Source organism: Pleurodeles waltl, chromosome 9 (genome assembly GCF_031143425.1).
Source record: "Pleurodeles waltl isolate 20211129_DDA chromosome 9, aPleWal1.hap1.20221129, whole genome shotgun sequence".
Lineage (NCBI taxonomy): Eukaryota > Metazoa > Chordata > Amphibia > Caudata > Salamandridae > Pleurodeles > Pleurodeles waltl.
This window is the reverse complement of record NC_090448.1, coordinates 675058108-675077878: the sequence shown is the minus strand read 5'-3', so window position 1 is coordinate 675077878 and position 19771 is coordinate 675058108.

Sequence of the window (19771 nt, the reverse complement as noted above, 5' to 3'; positions counted from 1 at the left end):
AATTCTCTGCATGTTAGATTTGGTTGCCCCCCCCCCCCCCCCAACCTTGCCATGTGGCACATGCTCTCATCTGTCGTGCCTTGCACTCCTCATTCTCTCCCCACCCCACCATCTTACATCCACCATCCAAAACCCAGGCATAGCCCATTCAACGTGCACCCAGTGTACTTACCTGTTGGTCTGGAGGACCGTAGAGTAGCGCATACTGGGGCAGGACCCCATCCACAAGTTTCTCCAACTCGTCTGAAGTGAAGGCAGGGGCCCTTTCCCCAGTCGCAGCAGCCATTGTCTCTTCCAGACCGAGTTCACAGCAGCACTTGCAGTATAGGTCCTCTCCTGTGGATGATCAGGTCTCGAGTGATTAATCAGATAGAAAATTGCGGTCACGCCCGCGGCGGTGCGTACCGCGGCGGTGCATACCGCGACCGCCGGCGCACCTCGTCATTGGCTCCTGAAACCCATAGGGTTCAATGTTAACCAATGCGGCTTGGCGCCACGGTCTTCGACCGCCTACCGCCACGGTGTGCCACGCCAGCGCATTGACCTCACATCCCACTGTCACACTTCTCAGGTCAGGCAGCCGCCATTTCAAGGGCCCACATGGCTTAATTTCTACTGCGTCACGCAGGCCTGGGCCTTGCATTGCCACTCATACAAGCCATTCAATGCATATCGATTCGTGTACTGTGCAAGCTGTAGTTACGTACCTGTGGGTTGCTTGACTCTGTACTCCATGTTGTCCTTCCTAGGCACCGTCCGCTGGGACTTGCGAGGAGAAGGAGGAATCCTCCCGTTTACCGACCGCTGGTGGACCTGTCGACAATGGAGGAACGTCATATAATACTGCGATACCGACTTGACAGAGCCACTATACATGAACTGTGTGCCCAGCTGGAGCCAGACCTGATGTCCCCCATCCGCCAACCCACAGGGATTCCCCCTCTGGTGCAGGTTCTGTCAGTACTCCATTTTTTGGCAAGTGGGTCTTTTCAGACAACAGTGTCCATGTCATCAGGGATGTCTCAGCCTATGTTTTCCAAGATTTTGTCCAGAGTGTTGTCTGCCCTGATGAAATACATGCGGAGCTACATTGTTTTCCCTGAGGAGGGTGATTTGGCCACTGTGAAGGGTGATTTCTATGCCCTTGGACATATCCCCAACATCATTGGTGCCATTGATGGGACCCATGTGGCCTTAGTCCCCCCAAAAGACGATGAGCAGGTGTACAGAAACAGAAAAAATTACCATTCTATGAATGTGCAGGTGGTCTGTTTGGCAGACCAGTACATCTCCCATGTAAATGCCAAGTTCCCTGGGTCAGTGCATGACGCGTATGTTATGCGAAATAGCAGCATCCCTTATGTGATGGAACAGCTACAGAGACAGCGTATGTGGCTAATAGGTGACTCTGGTTACCCCAACCTGCCGTGGCTACTGACCCCAGTGAGGAATCCCCGGACCAGGGCAGAGGAACGGTACAATGAGGCCCATGGGCGATCTAGGAGGATCATAGAAAGGACCTTCGGCCTCCTGAAGGCCAGGTTTAGGTGCCTGCATATGACAGGTGGATCCCTAATGTACTCACCAAAGAAGGTGTGCCAGATCATCGTGGCCTGCTGTATGCTTCACAATCTTGCATTGCGATGCCAGGTGCCTTTCCTGCAGGTGGATGGTCCAGATGGTGGTGTTGTAGCAGCTGTGGAGCCTGTGGAGAGTGAAGAGGAGGAAGACGACGGGGACGACACGGACAACAGGGACACAGTTATACAACAGTATTTTCAGTAGCACACAGGTAAGAATCCCCCACGCCATTTTACATTTACTTCAGGCCTCCTGCATCTCTACTTTCTGTGTTTCCCCCCAGTTCCTTTACACTTAATTGTGACTTTCCCTTCCCTTTTCAGAGCTGTATGACCCACAGCGTGACTTCTGCTTTGTTTGCCCATGGACTACAGCTTATTGTCATTGGTATGTTGTCATCACAATGTAACTGAACATTTTTGAACCGTTATGTGTAATACATTTGTTAAGAATACAAGCAGACTCCTGAGTTTTTTAAGTACAATTAGTGATTTATTTTAAGTGCTACATATAGGTCCATGATAGTACAACGGTGATGGGTGGGGGTGGAGTAATGTCCATGGCAGAGTCCAGTTCTCAGTCGCACAGGTGCATTGTCCATATGCCTGTGGAAGGAGGGAGCAGGGGCAGTTCAAGGTTGGACAGGGTGACAATGTGGGACAGTGGGATGACATCAGGGGGTATCTTATGCTGGCGGGGGTCTTGGCATCCTACTCTGTCTTCCTTTGTGATCTCAGGTTCCTCTTGCGGGGTGGTTGATCTTCAGCAGGAGGTGGGGTTCTGGTGGCCTGTCGTTGTGTGGGGGCCTCCTGTCCACTTGCGCCGGCGGAGGTGGTAGGCTGTTCCTGGTCCAGGCTGGTGACAGGGGCCCTTTGGGGTGCCACAGGGTCCCGCAATGTGGTGACTATTTGGTTGAGGGCCAGGACGATGTTCCTGAGCTCCTCTCTGAACCCCATGTACCGTTCCTCCTGCTGTGCCTGGATCTCCTGGAACCTGGCCAGTACCGTCGCCATTGTCTCCTGGGAGCGGTGGTATGCTCCCATGATGGTGGTGAGGGCCTCTTGGAGAGTCGGTTCCCTGGGCCTGTCCTTCCCCCCCTGTCGCACTGCAGCCCTCCCAGTTACCCTGTTTCCCCGGGCCTCTGTCCCCTGGACGGTGTGCCCACTACCACTGCCCCCAGGTCCCTGTTGTTGTTGGGGTGTTGGGTCAGCCTGGGTGCCCTGTAGTGGCGGACACACCGCTGATTGACCTGTCCTGGAGACAGAGGCATGGGCCCGCTGGGTGGGAGCTGTGCTGATATTCCCAGAGGGGGTTAGGGCTGCTGTGGCCTGTGTCTGTGTGTGGGGAACCGACTGTCCAGTGGTCCCCGATGGTCTGGGCTGGTCATCAGGTTCTAGGTCGACAGAGCTGCTGTCCTCACTGGGGGCCTGTTCTGGGGGTGGGATGGACAAATCTGGACCCTCCTGGCCGGTGTGTTGGTGTTCGGGCCCTGTAGGGGTAAAAGAGTATGGTTATTGCTTCTGTGTGTTCCATGGCGTGCGATTTGTGGGTGCCCTTGTCCCCCAGTGCTGGCATTCCCTTGTGGGAGGAGTTGTGAGGGTGGTTTGGGGGGGGGATGGGTATGTGCAGTGGTCATGCATAGGTGATGTGTGTCCATGGTTTGTGTTGGCATTCAGGGTTTAGTTTGGGGTTGGGTGGGTTGTGCTGGTGAGACATTGGCAGGGAGGATGTGTGCTGGGGGGTTGGGGGTAAGGGTGGGGGTGTGGGTTGGCATGCTGGTGGTTGGGGGGGGGTGTTGAGATTAGACTTACCAGAGTCCATTCCTCCGCCTACTCCAGCGAGGCCCGCAGGATGCAGGATGTTCAAGACCTCTTGCTCCCATGCTGTGAATTCGGGTGGAGTGGGTGGGGGTCCGCCGCCAGTCTTCTGCACAGCGATGTTGTGTCTTGAGACCATCGACCGTACCTTCCCCCGTAGGTCGTTCCAGCGCTTTCGGATGTCTTCCCGGTTTCTGGGATGCTGTCCCACAGCGTTGACCCTGTCGACGATCCTTTGCCATAGCTCCGCCTTCCTGGCTATTGTGGTGTGTTGCACCTGTGTGCCGAAGAGCTGGGGCTCTACCCTTATTATTTCCTCCACCATGACCCTGAGTTCTTGGTCCGAAAACCTGGGGTGTCTTGGGGGTGCCAGGGGGTGGTGTGGATGAGGTGTGGGGTGGTGTTTGTGGTGATGTGAGTGGTGGTGTGTGGTGATGTGTGCGTAGATGTGGTGTGGTTGATGATGTTGGGTTCCTGTGTGTGTAGTGGTTTGCGTTCCCTGTGCTCTCTATCTGTGTATTGCGCCTTCTCTCAGAATTTCGATATGTGGGGGTTTGTGGGTGATGTGGGTGTGTGTTTTATATTGGATTGGGTGTGTGGGAGTGGTGTGTGTATGTGTATCAGGTGAGTGTATTTCGAATTGTCCAATGTGGCTGTGTTTTGTAAGGGTATGTGTATTTTGACCGCGGCGGTGTGTACCGCCAATGGAATACCGCGGTTGAAAGACCGCTGTGTGGATTCGTGGGTCGTAATGGCATGGGCGTGTTTGTGTTGGCGTGGCGGTGGAGGTTTGGTCATCTCCAGTTTTTCGCTGCCCGCTGATGAGGCGGCCTTCCGTGGATGTCGGGTTTTCGGCGGTTTGGCAGTTGGTGGTCAGAATGACCGTGGCGGTTTACCGTGGCCGCGGCGGTGTTATGGCGGTCTTCTGACCGGCGGTAAGGGCCTTTTACCGCCGAGGTCAGAATGACCCCCTTTATGTCTGTTCTTTCCCAAATCATTCAGTAAGGCAATAGTGTCATACCTGCAGTCGTCTTTCGTTTTGGACGCAATCAACAAGTCATCAATGTACTGCACTAGAGTCAAATTAAAAGGCAGTTCTAATGATTCCAAGTCCTTCTTCAATATCTGATTGAAGATGGAAGGCGATTCTGAAAACCCTTGAGGAATTCGACACCAACTGTAAACCTTGTCCAAGAATTTAAAACTGAAGAGAAATTGGCTTTCCTCATGAAGAGGCACAGAAAAGAATGCTTGAGACAAGTCTACGACTGTGAACCACTCTGCATCACATGGAACCTGAAACATAATCATGGCTGGATTTGGCACTATGGGGCAAAATTTTACCACTATTTCGTTAATTTTTCTTAGGTCTTGGACAATTCGAACTTTCCCACAAGGCTTTCTCAGTCCCATTATTGGCGAATTACATGGGCTGCTCATGACTTCCCTTAAGACCCCATGCTTCACATATTCTACAGTTATCTGCGTCACTTGTATAAGGACATCTTTTGCCATGTGGTACTGCGGTACCTGGGGAAACACAGCATTTGGCTTTACCTCTACTTTGACTGGTTCTACTCCTTTTATCAATCCCACTTCCTTTCCTGTCAAGTCCCACACTTTCTCAGTCACCGTTCCCTGTAATTCGGTTGGCAAATTGGTTATTGTGAACATCGGGAAGAAGCTTATCAAATGGTATTCCTCATCTGTGGTCTCTGTCTCTGGCTCTGAGATCTGACCATCATCCCCCTCGTCATCACTGTTTGACTGCACCTCAATCCCCTCATTAGAACAGGTGATCGAACACCTTGTCTTACACAGTAAGGGCCAGATGTAGAAATGATTTTGCGCCTCGCAAACAGCAAAAAACGCCGTTTGCGAGGCGCAAAAGCCTCTCCGGTATGCAGAAATGCATTTTGGAAGTCGGATCCAACTCGCAAAATGCATTTCCGACTCGCAAATAGGAAGGGGTGTTCCCTTCCTATTTGCGACTCGCAATGCAATTCAATTCCATTTGCGACCGCGAAAGCGGTCGCAAATTGAATCGCAGTTACCATCCACTTGAAGTGGATGGTAACCCAGTCGCAAACGTTGTGACTGGACAAAAAAATATTTTTTCAGAGCAGGCAGTGGTCCAATGGACCACTACCTGCCCTGAAAAAATCCGAAACTAAAGGTTTCGGTTTTTTTTTTCAAAGTGCAGCTCATTTTCCTTTAAGGAAAACAGGCTGCACTGAGAAGAAAAAAAAAATCTGCTTTATTAAAAAGCAGTCACGGACATGGTGGTCTGCTGTCTCCAGCAGGCCTCCATCCCCGTGAGTGCCCATACTCGCAATGGGGTCGCAAACTGCGACCCACCTCATTAATATTAATGAGGTGGGTCTTTGCGACCCCATTGCGAGTTGCAGAAGGTGTCTGAGACACCTTTCTGTATACCAAATTGTGACTTGCAATTTGCGAGTCGCAGGGACTCGTAAATTGCAAGTCGCAATTTGGATTTTTGCTACATCTGGCCCTTAGTCTCTTCCCAGTAGGGACACGGGACTTGAATCACAGACTACAAACCTATGTAATCCTTGGAAGGTACCAATCTCAACTTGGATTGGATCTGTAATCGGATTTGTCAGGAGCTGATTTGCTACTCCTACCACCCTTATGGTACGCCCCGAAAGCAGCAATTTCGGAACCTCTGCACTTCTGACTGTAGAGCGTGTAGCTCCTGTATCAACCAGGAATGAAACCTTGTGACCCATCACCTTCCCTTGCACATAAGGTCCCCTCTGATCTACTTCTAGGGACACTGCAAGCCTGCACTCCTCACTATCTGAACAATCATCTGACCATTCATCGTTTATTCCATCCTCACAACGCAATGGGAACTGTTGTACTGTCTGTATTATTTTGACTCATTGTTTGACCTGTGACCTGTTGAGGAATCATCACCTGTTGCTGTCCCATCAGAGCTAAAGGTAACTGCATTTGCTGTCTAGGTACCATGGGAATCTTTTGTTGCACCTGCTGCATCTGTGCTGGTTGCATGCGTGGCATTTGCATTTATTGCATAGGCTGGAGACCCTGCATTTGCACCATGTTATTCTGGAAGTTCGGATTTGAACCCCTCATTCTTGGACCCTTCACATTTTGAAATGTACCGACATCATTGCTTTGTTGAACAACACCATCCTGCACCATCATTGGGCACTCCCGCTTCCAGTGTCCCACGCCCCCGCACGCATGGCATGGTAACATCTTTTTCATCCCTTGCACATCATTTTGAACCACAACGGTATTCAAATCTGGACCACGGTTCACAAAACCTCCCCGACCTCTACCTCGTGGTTGCGCCTGAAACATTCCGTTTCCTTGAGGTTGCTGCTGTACCACATGCTGTACTCCATTTCCCTGCATCCCTGCCTGAGCGCCCTTAATTTGCATCACCATCACCTTCTCTTTCTGCTTTTTCTGTTTCAATTCAATCCCATTGCTGCAATATTTCAGATACTGCAACACCTCATCAATCGGTTTCACTTGCCAACAGATCAAATGATTCTTAGTCATCTGGATAATTTCCGGCCTCAGTCCTTCAACAAACCTGAACACAAGGTGATTCATGTCTTTCGGTTCTATGACCTCCGTGCCACTATAGTGTTTGAATGCCTTCAACAATCTCTCATAGTAAGCATGTATCGACTCTTTGCCTTCTTGTACCGTTAGATCAATTTTCTGCCAATCAGTGACTTTCGACGACACCTTTTGTTTTGAAAACTCAATCACCTTATGGTAATACCTCATCACGTCAGGAGACGGTGCTCCAGTAATCTTATCCCTTGCCGGTTCCTCTGTCGGCCAATCCACACCCCTCTTACATTCAAGCCACAAATCAGCTGGAACTATAATCTCAAACAATGTGTTCAAGTCTTCCCAAAGGCATTTTGCAAGCTTCACAAACCTGTCCGTCTGCTGCTACCACTCTATTGGCTTCTCCCTCAGCCTGGGATAATAATTTGTGAATGACAGAATGTCACCTCTAGACCACGGTACATGAACTAAAACCCCTCCAGCTGTTTCTCTCATTGGTAACATCTTTATTGTTCCTGTGTCTGCTGCAGCTTTCGCCTGCTTCGGTTACGGGCAGTCACCTTTCCCTTTATCTCTCTTCTTTGCCCATCTGCCTTCCCACTTCTCTAATGCTCCCCAAACTTGTGCACTCTGTAGTATCTCTTTGAGGTGTGCCTTCAGCCCAGTAGTCCTCATATGGTCAAAATCTTTAGGTTCGAAGTCTAACCTATAACTCCTCTTCAGATGCTTAGTATTGTCGAAGTCTATACCGTATTTGTCTGCCACATTCGCTAACCTCTGGTGCACCTTACTCACTCCCTTGGTTATTTTCGGGCACAGAAACCTCAATTCTGCTTCAGTGTATGATTCTAATCTGTTCACCCTCATGGTCCCTTCAACTAGCTCCGCTGCTTCCACACCCAACCTTATAAAATTCAGGTATTCCTCTCTCTCTGACTGCTCATTTGTCACAGGAGTAGTCTGTAGAGTGTTAAGTTTGTCTAACCACTCAGTCAACTGTTGCGCTGCTAAGCCTTTGAACGAGATATTTCCAGCCTGCATCGTTGGTGTCTGTGATGTATTTGCACTCACTACCTGTGGAGTCAGCATACCCAAACCTGCTTGTCTCATTGTCTCTAAAGGAACCCCAATCGGACTGAAGCCCAACAAGGACCTAGATCCCTCGACTGTCTGTTCTCCTTGTGTCATCCCTTAGGGACGACTTCCCGTAGGCCCTCCTCTTATCACACCTCGAGTCATTACTCCTTGATCGCATACAGTAGGTTTTGCCTGCACATATAGCGGTACTGGCGGATCAACAGTAATCGGCAATGATATAGTAGCTGGTGCCTGTCCGTTTCCCAATCCCGGTGGAGCATTAACTCCCATAGCTTGATTCATTATGGGTGCTGTAACTGACTGCAGCCCTGTGACCGAAGCATAATTCGGGTCTGTCTGTTGCTGCGCCTGGGGCAACAATTGCGGAGTTGGCTCAATCTGCACTAACTTTGATCTTGTGTATACCGGATCAGGCGGCACCGTCAAACTCGTAGTTGTTCCTAATACTGGGACATCGGGGTAGAGCCTCTGAATTGGTGGTGGCTTCAACTGTATCTGTGTCTCCGGTGCGGTGGATACACTAGCACCATTCTGTATCGGAGCTGATGTGGTAACATTATCTGCCTGTGCAGTATTCGTGGTTCCCTGATTTTGTGTCGGATTTACAGGACCTGCACTAGTACTCGGTTTATTGTCATTTATGGCATTTGGTGGCGGTCGATCATGTAACAACTGATTAAGAAACTCATTGTCATCTGAATCATCTGCATCTGCCCAAGAATTCTGAGTCTCCTTCTGCTTACTAGACCCCTTGTCTGTTTTACAAGTTGTCTTTCTCCCTTGTGTTTCGGCATCTTGAGTTATTGCCGGAAACATCCTAACTCCGTCTATTATTTCCCTTCTCCACATCCTGGTCTCACTATCCCATCTAGCCTCCGCTAGAGTCTTCTCTGCTTTCTTCATTCTCCTCTCAAATTTCTGTCGCTGTTTCTGAATTGCCCCCAGTTCCCAAATTGCTAACGCCTCAAACTGAGCTAGTCTCGGAGGTGGCTTCTGCTCACTTAACACCCTCTGCAAATTTTCCAGAATCCTTATATTGAACGTTCCGTGCTCTGGAAACGCCAAACATCCCTCCTTTTCTGTCATTTTGCACCATTGCTTTAGTCAAAGACAAGGCGCGACTCCCTTCTCCTCCATGACGGCATAAGCCGGAGTATCCTCTGGCGGTGTAGGCTCCCCCACATTCGCTGTAATGTATGTATCTCCCCTCAAAGCACTCTTTAGAGCCTTGTAAAACTTAATTTTTTGCGTCTTTTATTTTTTTTAGAATCTAATCAGGAAGCGACTTTAATTCCCAGAACACTCTTCGCCTACCTTCTCAACCAATTGCCTCTCACAGACGGCTGCCAATCCGTGCGCAACCCCTCTCTGCAAGTGACCTATCCCAGCGCGGCTCCAATGACGTCACACTCACACACACTGTGGCTGACAAAGTCTTGCAGCTTGCCTTCCTCACTCTAAATCCACACAAAACTAATGCAATATTGCGAGCACCTTAATAATAAACTCATATTTGCCGGTTTACTACAGGAAGGGTAATACAATTGCTCCAGAACTTTACAGAGATTTCACTTGAAGCCTCGGCCGCTACTCTCTCCTTTTCAGATCCTGCACTCGCAAGCAGAATTCGACCCACAAATTCTACTCTCGACTTGTCAATGGTTTGTTCTAGTGCTCTTTATAACTTGCCAAATCTCCATCAAAGGTTTCACTCACACACCTTGACTCAAACTTGACTCGTCAACCACGCCCGATTGACCTATTAAACAGCACAAATGACAACATAAACCAAGTGTCTCATACACTTATCAATATACTCCGGAGTCTTAGACCACGCCAGGTCCGTACATCACCAACAACCACGTGGACAATTTTTTTAAGCACAAAGCGCCACACTCACATGAAGTTCGCCGACTTCCCTACTCTTATACTGGGGAGTACGCCCACTCCTACTAAAACATTACCTGGCCTAAATTCTCACAAACCTTCACAATTCACCTGCGATATGCATAAGCTGAGCAAGCGCAACTTCTACTTCACTCATACTATCACTAGAACGCCCAGAACATACCCATCTCACTCAGGCAAGCTCCAAGATTCTGGGAAAGTCATTTGGGGACTTAGGGGCACATCATACCTCCAATTTGCATTATCTCAAAAACAATTTTTAAACAATGGTCCCTTGTCCTAGGGGCCCCAAAGGGCCTAACCCGTCCTCTGCTACCAGAACTGATAACGCATCCCAATCTAGATAATTTGTTCACTCTGGGACTCGTTTTAGGCCGATGAATCTTTTGACCCTGATTGAAGACACCTTAGAGCGAGATGACTAATCAACATGTCAATCAATAAGTCAATAACCTCATCAATATTCACAATAGCAATTCAATCAATTAATCAATGACATTAATAAGACATGAACACCACCATGACCTTTCAGTCATGAATAACCACGCCAGATTTTAGCAAGTTTATGACGTTTATTCCCTATTGATTACACTCTACTAGCAAGTTTAGTAGTCTCAATACCATGAAACACATCAGTACTGTAAGAATATGGCAACTCGCATAAGATTTCATCAAAGCAAAGATCATAAACATTAGAACATAGCACGACGTCAACATGGGTTAACCTTTAGCAGAGTATCATTAGCGCATTGTTCAACAGAGCGTAGATTTAGTCATTCGTCTGTTTGAATCCGTTTAGTAAACCCCTTAACTAACCTCGAATTAGCATTGGCATGTTGGGCTTCATGCAAAACAATTTTTGCAACACAAATTTAGAAAACATCTATCTATGGTCTCTGTGAAAAGAAGAAGTTGGTACCTAGAAAGGAAAGGCAAAAAGACAATTACTATTTCATCATCATATAGTTACCCTCCGTAATGGGTCAGCATACAGAGTCATTCTTCATCCTCAGGACATCAGTTGATTCCCCATCAGCCAGGAAACACAGCAAAGTTCAGCAAGACCGGGCAAAAGGGAACACTTCCCTCATAAGGAGGAAAACTATAGATTTGGGCAAGGCAAGGTAAGGATGGTTTGAAGAATCAAACAGCAAAGTCTTCGGGCAGAGTAACAAGGTGGCTGGGCAATAGCAAAAAGGCACGCACTGGCTTGTAATGGCATATAACGGCGTATAATGGCTCGGAATGGCTGATTTCTCCTCGTGTCCAAGAATTTTAAATCAATCTTGTGGTACAGTCCCCTAATTTCCAATTGGGCAAGTTTTGGCGCACCATCATCTCTATCCAATGGTTGACGACTCGCCTCATTAAGATTGTCACCCCATAACAGTTCTCACGTAGTTTATTGTCTCTTGTGATTGACGTCTTCAATGGGTAGAATTTCAGGTAGAAACTTATAGTTTCTCAGGGTCAGTCAGTAGTTCCATTGTCTATACCAGTTCAGGCGACCTTGTACCTATTGCAAGTTTACACTGTTGCATTCGGCAAGAATGTCTCCTTGAGCAAGTCGAGTCTTCATGAGAATGAATCTATTACACTCATCTTCTAGCTTCTGGAAAAGTACAACTACTTGTCCTTCAGCAAGTCAGCACACTGCACGTTAGAAAAACACATTTAATGTGAAACCGGGCAGCTGGGCCCGACTCATGCTAGCTAAGGCCTGGTGAATTAATTAACAAAACCTTAACGTATAACTCTTAATATCATTACAAATCATACATTAGTACATTAATATTTCATTATTAGTCAATTTCATTAACCCGGTGGTCACTTCCCGTGTGCACATTTCGGATTCACGTTTAGTAAAACACATTAATACAGTTTCTATGCGGCATTATTATGCATTAGTTCATAAACATTTCATGTTAATTTTGATTATAAAAACTACACTCCAACACATGCACAAATCAATACACTCCAGTGCTCACTTTTAGCTCTACATCACTTTCATTTCATTCTAAAGTACAATAAAGGAGGGTGTAGCTTGCTGGGTCTGAAGATAGATGCTTTTTCTTGGAGATACCGAGCAGGCTCCCACCTTTTTTCTTTCCTTGTCCTTCTGGGGAGCAAAATTTATTATTGGAGGTGTAAAGACAATTGTGCCACTAAGGACTGGTAATCCTGGTGGTCCTGTGCAGGGCTGTATATGCCATCCTTGGATCTGATCGTGGAGTACTGAGAGGGTGCAGATTATTAACCATTGGAACTGGTAATAGCACACCTGTTCACTAATACAGACTGAGAGTTCAGGGGTATCTGTGGTATCACCTGAGGATGGCAGATGTGGTAAATGGCGGAGTGTGCAGTCTGCTGGGACCACAAAGAATTTGGGAGGGAATGGGGAAGGTGCTTCAGACTGAAGAAGAGCCAGGAAGATGCACTCTATCCCTAACACTGGGTTGAATGTCTGTGGTATTGGGATCAGAAGGCTGTATCATACTAGGATGTAACCTGACCCTGAAAAAGTTCCTGGATTGGAGCATAAGTCTCCTAGAGTCACACAACAGAGGCCCTGAGGATTCCAATATGACTTACGTGGGGAAAGAAAACAGAGGTTGGTGTTCCTATAAAGGTCTTAAATGTGACAGCCAGGAGGAAAGAATCCACGCATCACTGCACCCAAAAGAGTGAGGGTCTCATTTACAAGAACTGACGCATCTGCATCGATGAGTCAGTTTCTTTGCCCCTGCCCCAAATGCCCTTACGATGTCATGGATGCGTTGTATTTACAATACAGGGCTCCATGGCGCAAGGGTTCATGGATGCATCAGAAATTCTGACGCATCTCTTGGTGCCAAAGCTACGCATTGCTGAAGTTGGTTGTAAGAGGGACGCAATACCACCAATGCATCAGAACACAGAGGCGAGTCCCATGTTAAAAGTCCTGCATCAATCCTTATGCCTGGTTTCAGAAGGCATAGGGATTTTGATGCAATCAGGTCATAGAGTGACGCAGTGAAAAGTTGTTAATGTCATTGCGTCAGATCTACTAGGCTTTTAACGTGGGAACGCCTACCTTGCATATATTATACCTGTTGCAGGTATAATGTGACGCAGACCTCTACAAACTGATGGACTGGGCCCAATGCGTCAGTTTAGAAATATGAAGTGGTGTGGAGCACTGATTGCGCTGTTGTTGTGACAAAAAAGAATATGTTGCAGAGACGCAAAGCTCCTTGTAAATATGGGCCTGAGATTAATCCAGAGGATGAAGATGAACTCTCATTAGGGAATCACATAGGTCCTCTTTTTGACTTCGGCTGTCTTTTTGAAAGACCACCGAAGCCGCTGCAGCCAACAGACCACCAGTGCTGATGCTCTGCTGACCACCATATTAGAAGTCTTTGGAAGACTGACTCCAAGGAGGTGGTTGCATCACCAGCACCACCACGGCAACAAGACTTTGCCCGCTGTATCATGAGCCGCAATACGGTTTGGAGGAGGCTTGCTTGCGTGGTGGTGCCTGCGATACAAGACAGCTAGAACCCATCACCTCCCGGATGACCTCCTCGATGGAAAAGTTAAGTGATAGTCTGAAAGGGCGTGGGGGGTGTTGGGTGCATGTGTGTGCGAATGGGGGGGTGGTGTGTGCATGTCCGTGTGCGAATGGGGGTGTTGTGTATGCATGTATGTGTGTGAATGGGGGTGTATGAGTGTGTGAGCGAGTTAGTGGGGATGTTTGTGTGCAGATAAGGGGAGTGCGTATGTGTGAGTGCGGGTGTGTAACTGGATGTGTACAGTTGGGGGGGTGTTTGTGGGTGCATGTATGCATGTGTGAGAGTGAGTATGTGGAGTGGTGGTGAATGCATGTGTGTATGTGATTGAATATGAAAGTTTGTGTGCATGTATGTGCGAGTGAATGGGGGTGTGTGTCTGCATGTATGCGAGTGAGTGGGGGTGCCTGTGTGAGTGTATGCATATGCTGAGGGGTGTGCATTTGAATGCATGTGTGCGCGAAGGGGTGGGGGTATTTGTAAGTGTCTGGATGGGTGGAGGGGTGTGTGCATGTGTGTGGACGTGTGGGGGTGTGTGTGTGCCAGCGACAGGAATGGGGATTCCTGTTGCCAGGGGTGTTTTCACCAGGGTTTTCGTGGCGAGGTTACCGCCATGGAAAGCCTGACGATCTACAGCCTCGTAATCCAGCCGGCAGACTGAGACCTGCCGCCAGGTTGGAGATGCTCACCGCCAGCCGCAGCAGTGCAACCGCACCAGCAAGCCAGGCAGCGAATCCCACAGCTCGTGATGTGGCGGTCTTTACTGCAGGGTTCGCTGCGGTAAGACCGCCACGGTGAGGCTGGCAATCTGATGACCGCCAGCCTCGTAATGAGGCCCATAATATTGCACTAAATTTCCAATCTGAAAACAGATCTAGAGAAAATTGTTGCTATATTGCTGTCCAGATTGTGGAAAGGCCGCAATAGAGCCTTAGTGAATAAGTGATCTGTGTGGAACACAGCACAAGGAGAGTCGAGAGAAGGATACAAGCTTTGGAAACCATAATCAGCCATCACTGGCAATGAGGCCAAAGATGTGTGGTGACGTCTTTTAAATACCTCACCACTGAGGCTATTCGAAGCTTGATTCAAAGTTATGGCTGCCAGACAATGAGCAGAGAGGTGCTGACCTATGAGTATTGGAAGTGTCTGGGTAATTTTGTCAGCAGCTCTTTGGATGTTGAATGTTCTGTGTGACCTTACGTCAGCACAAGGAAGTGATGGTGCACTAATGGTCAGAAAAATCGACAGACTGCTGCAAGGAAAAATGGTGATGCTTCTACTGCTAGAGGGACAGTGAAGGTGATAGTGCTGCCCCAGGACTTGAGAAAGCAGATACTACACTTGGCCATGCAGAAAAGTCTGGTGATGGTGCAAGAGATTAGACTTCTAATTTCTTTTGCAGACCTGAGTGCCAGCACTCTGACACAGAAGCGAGACCTGGCAGAAATGAAGATGGAAATGCCTGTAAAGGAACACATAGCTTTGGTGGCTTACTCAATTTACCTGTGAGAGAAGCACTAATGGGTAAGAAACATTATTGAGTAGGTGGATTCAGACGGTTTTCTTTTGCAGGGACTACACATTGATGCTGGATGCTTTGTGTGAGCTGCTATGAATGATTCAGTACAATGGGAATGTATTTAATTTAAGAGTCAGTGGGAGTGTTAGGTTTGAGGTTATTACATCGGGGTTATTCCCCAAGAGGGTGGGATGTTGAAGTTGGTGAGGACTAAGCCTTAAAAATGCAGATGATTCTCTTTTGTGCGCTTTCCCCTTCTTTTCCCCTTGTGGTGGCTAATTCTGTGTGGTGTGGTTTTAGGAATATTAAGATGTTTATGTAAAATAACAGGTGTGGTTGCTTTATTTTTGGGGTACAACCTGTGCTCTAGTTTCCTTGCAATTAATTATCTATGAGTCCAGTATTACCTTTTTAACCCGCAGTAATCATGAATAAAAATCAGTTAAACCTAACCCAATATCGTAATCAAATTTCCAGGCATTATAATCACTGTCGTCATTAGAAATTTCAGTGGGTAGGATGCTGAATTGCCCTTCCCTCTCAAAATACTTGAGATCGACACAGTACAGACTTAGACACGGATTTAAATCAGTAGAACAACGGTTAAAATGGCCAAGAACAAGGGCGAGCAGTTTCACATCACATCCTCCAAACATACTTTACACCCATGAGCAAGAGTCCCAGCATTAAAAAAACAACTTTTTGTCTATGGTGGGTAAACCGTTGTCACTTTCACATATTTTAACAGTCTTTTCATAGATGGCAACTGAAATGTTTGAAACACAGGTTCAACATTCATCTGGAATTATATCACAAACACTCAACCAGGAAAAAATTAAGAGACGTATTTTACAATATCACAGTTTGCTTGGCCACTGTGTGGTAGTTAACTGTATGATATTTGCTATCTCTTCCAATACTTTGGCAAATTGGTGTATCTTATAGTTAGAGAGTCCCATTCTATAGCTTGAAATCGAGATGGCAAAGAATTAGGTGATTTCTTAAATGTGCCTGGTTTGTCTTCTATACTGGTCAGGAAGTAGAATAGGGAAAAGTCTGTAAAGCTGATCCTGCTACCTTATCAGAATAACTGGATACAGACCAGTCTTTGGGCAGAGACATATAAGCTTTAAGTGCAAATGTAGTAACTCTGAGTCTGATCAGCAGTGCTACTGCGGGTGAAGAGCACACCAGATTCAAAGATAATTAGTGGGATTTCAACCTGATTAGAAAGAGAATTAGGGTGGTGCATTTGGGGATACATATATTGCACTCTGTATCCCGTAAAAATGCTGCTGTTTCGGAATTCACAAACTAATCTTTGGGCAGTTGATGTAAGATGAAAAGCAAGGAGCAAAATCTGTTGATCTAGCAAGGCATTGTCACATTGGGAAGAGGAACATGAGCGGTGCGGTTATCACATTCAGGAATAAAGTGCTCTTTGCTGGTTTGTCATTGCATTGCTCACTCTAGCCAGGAGAATCTGGGATTATTGGAATTCCCCGATTGAAGTAAGTGGGCACATGGGAGAATGAAGAGGTTTATATACTGCTTTGTATTGATACAGAATTTAACATACTGTGTTTGTAGACCGAGAGTTCTGAGAGTCTTTGGTACAGTTTATTTCTTTAAACCCGCCTCCTCCTGACTGCCCCACGATGATCCAATCAAAAAAGCTTACAGCAAATAAGTTTGCCTGGACCCAGCGAGGGATCAGGTAGCTGGGAGACTTCCATAGTCAGACAATAGGAGTCGCAGAAGATGGTGCACTCGCAAAAGTAGGAGTTCTTCAGTCAGTAGGTCTGACTTCTTCAGTTCTGTGGTCTGCTTGCGGTGTGATACATGAATCCATTTGAGTGGTCCACAACACTTGATAGCAGTGCCGTGGTGAATAGTACTTGATACAGGCCTTGCGTCATGATTTGGAGTGGTGACTTCTGTGTGTGAATCTTGATGTGGGTCAAATTGCCGGGTATAGATTGTGGCAGACTTGAGGCAGCTGGTGGGTACAGAGCTCAGACCTAACAGGAGAAGCTGTTGAGACAGCAAATCAGTTATTTTAATCATCCTAGACACACCACTAGATAAATTAAAAAATAAGCAAAACCCACACCATGGGTTTGCTGGAATAATCAAAAGCTCATGCAAACTGAGCTTCATGTTGTAGTTATGGCTGGCTCTGATATACATGAGTTCTAAGGGTAATGTGTCTAACCATGTAAGTCCATTTTCCTCAATCCACCTAGAAACAAACACTAATACCAGTACATAACCTAAGAACAACACTGTGTCATCTGGATGACATCAATTAGAATATGGACAAAAGGGCCCCATGGAAGTATATCACCACTGCTGAGCAAGGAAAGGAAAATAAGGTTCAATTCCATTATAGAATTGGGTTAGATTCAGGGATAATACTTTAGGTACAATCACTCTACCATGTTTGAAACAAATAAATTGGCATTCACAAAATAACAGTTCGGCATTGTACTCCCTCTTTTTATTGTAGGTAGCCCCACCTAGTATTTTATGACTCTTTCAATCAGAAATGAGGGACCATTCATTGGAACATATTTACCAAAGGCTCTATATTAATTTCATTCTTCTTTAAAATGTAGACACCACTCGTAACCAACAAGTATTTTCACAATTCAAGCATCACTTCTTCAGGGTCGTACATTCAATTGCAATATCATCTATCTAAATGGTAAACAATCAACGTATATTTTCTATACAAAAAAAATATAAATAATTAGATCTACTTACTATCACTAGTGGTAAGAGGTCCAGCTAGCATATGTTTAAACTTCTTAGATGCATCATCAATTAAACAGAAGGTCAATTTTATAGAAATTAATTAGTGTAAAAACTTCTTGTATTGAATCAAAAGTTATTGCTTTTTGACTGTAATGTATCTAAGTCTCTAATACATAATTTCACACCTTACTGGGCACCTCAATAATCCTTCCTCGCTCATCTTGCAATGAATATCGACATCTAGTCCCGTGTTTCCTTCATATTTCATTAAGGTATAGTTTCCTAGACATGTTACAAGAATCCACAGTATCATCTCTCATTAGCTAAATCATTGTTCATTCCCCATTTGTACTCAACATGCATCTCAGCATCAGACTTGGTGCCTCACTGGCCATAAACTATGCTCTAACACCTTTCCCCAGCGATGTCAAATACAGGACCAGACATGTTCATTCCCAAAACACATCCATTGATCACATATCCTGATTTTCTGTTTTTCAGAATCATAGGCTCCATGCTGTCTAGCACAAAATCACCTATTTATGCTTCTCCTCATAGCATCCCCTGTATGTTCAGTGTGAGTGTGAATCATATCTTGGATTACTTTGTGCTATAAAGTGTGTTGGAAATTACCATATTTTGTGTTGTACCACCCCAGATGTTTACTGTGACTGTTTTTGCTGGCTATAGAACTCTGTGCATTTTACACCTGCTTACCAGGGGTACAGTGCATGTGCTCCCATTTCAGTGGTCTGAAATAGGCATCCCATTACTGGCACATTTAATTTACCTATAAGTCCTGAGTACATATTATCACAATGTATCCAGGGCCTGTAGGTTAAATGTCACAAGAGGACGACAGCACTCATTAGGCCATCCACTAAATAACAGTGTAAACATGACTGCAGGCCTTGTACCAATAACCTGGTTGTGGAGGTTTAAAATGCAAATTCAACCTGTCAGAATAACCCTTTTGACTGGCCTAAACCCTTCTTTTAAATATTAATATCACCCCTAAACTGGATTTATGTGCTCGTAAGGTATGATGCATGATAATTAAAAGTAGAACATGTAAAGATTTAGGCCCTCATTACAACCCTGGCGGTTGGCGGAGAAGCGGCGGTCTTACCGCCAACAGGCTGGCGGTAAAAAAAATGGAATCATGACCATGGCGGTTACCGCCATGGTCATCTGCCACTTCTCCGAACCGACCACCAGGGCGGAGATGACCGCGGGGCTGGAGACTTGGGTCTCCAGCCCAGCGGCCGTCACAAGACAGCCGGCGGTATCATGACCCAGCTGACCGCCATGGAATCCATGGGGTTGGGAACCGCCATGAAATCCATGGCGGTAAGCACTATCAGTGCCAGGGAATTCCTTCCCTGGCACTGATAGGGGTCTCCCCCACCCCCCACCCCCACTCCCGAGTCCTTCCCCGACACCCCCCACCCTGTGCCACCCCCCAAAGGTGGCAGAACCCCCCTCCCCACCCCCGCCCCCAACATCAGTATACAGACTCACACCCGACACGCACGCAGACACCACCAACACACATACCCGCACACACACCAACAAACATGCCAACAGCCACACACACAGTCATACATGCACACCCACATTCAGACATACACGCACACATCTATACAGTCATACATACAGACAGACACGCACACATTTCCAAACACACAACACCCCCGCATGCATACACGCACTCACACACCCCCTCTACATACTCACACGCACACCCCCATGCACGCACACAACACACAACACCCACCCACCCCACTCCCCTAATGGACAATCAACTTACCTGGTCCATTGATCCTCCGGGAGGGGACGGGATCCATGGGGGCTGCTCCGCCACCAGCACCCGTCAACAGAACACCGCCACGCCGAATCACGTAACGTGATTCAATGGACGGTGTTCTGTTGACGGGGTGGTGGAGGTGGAGCAA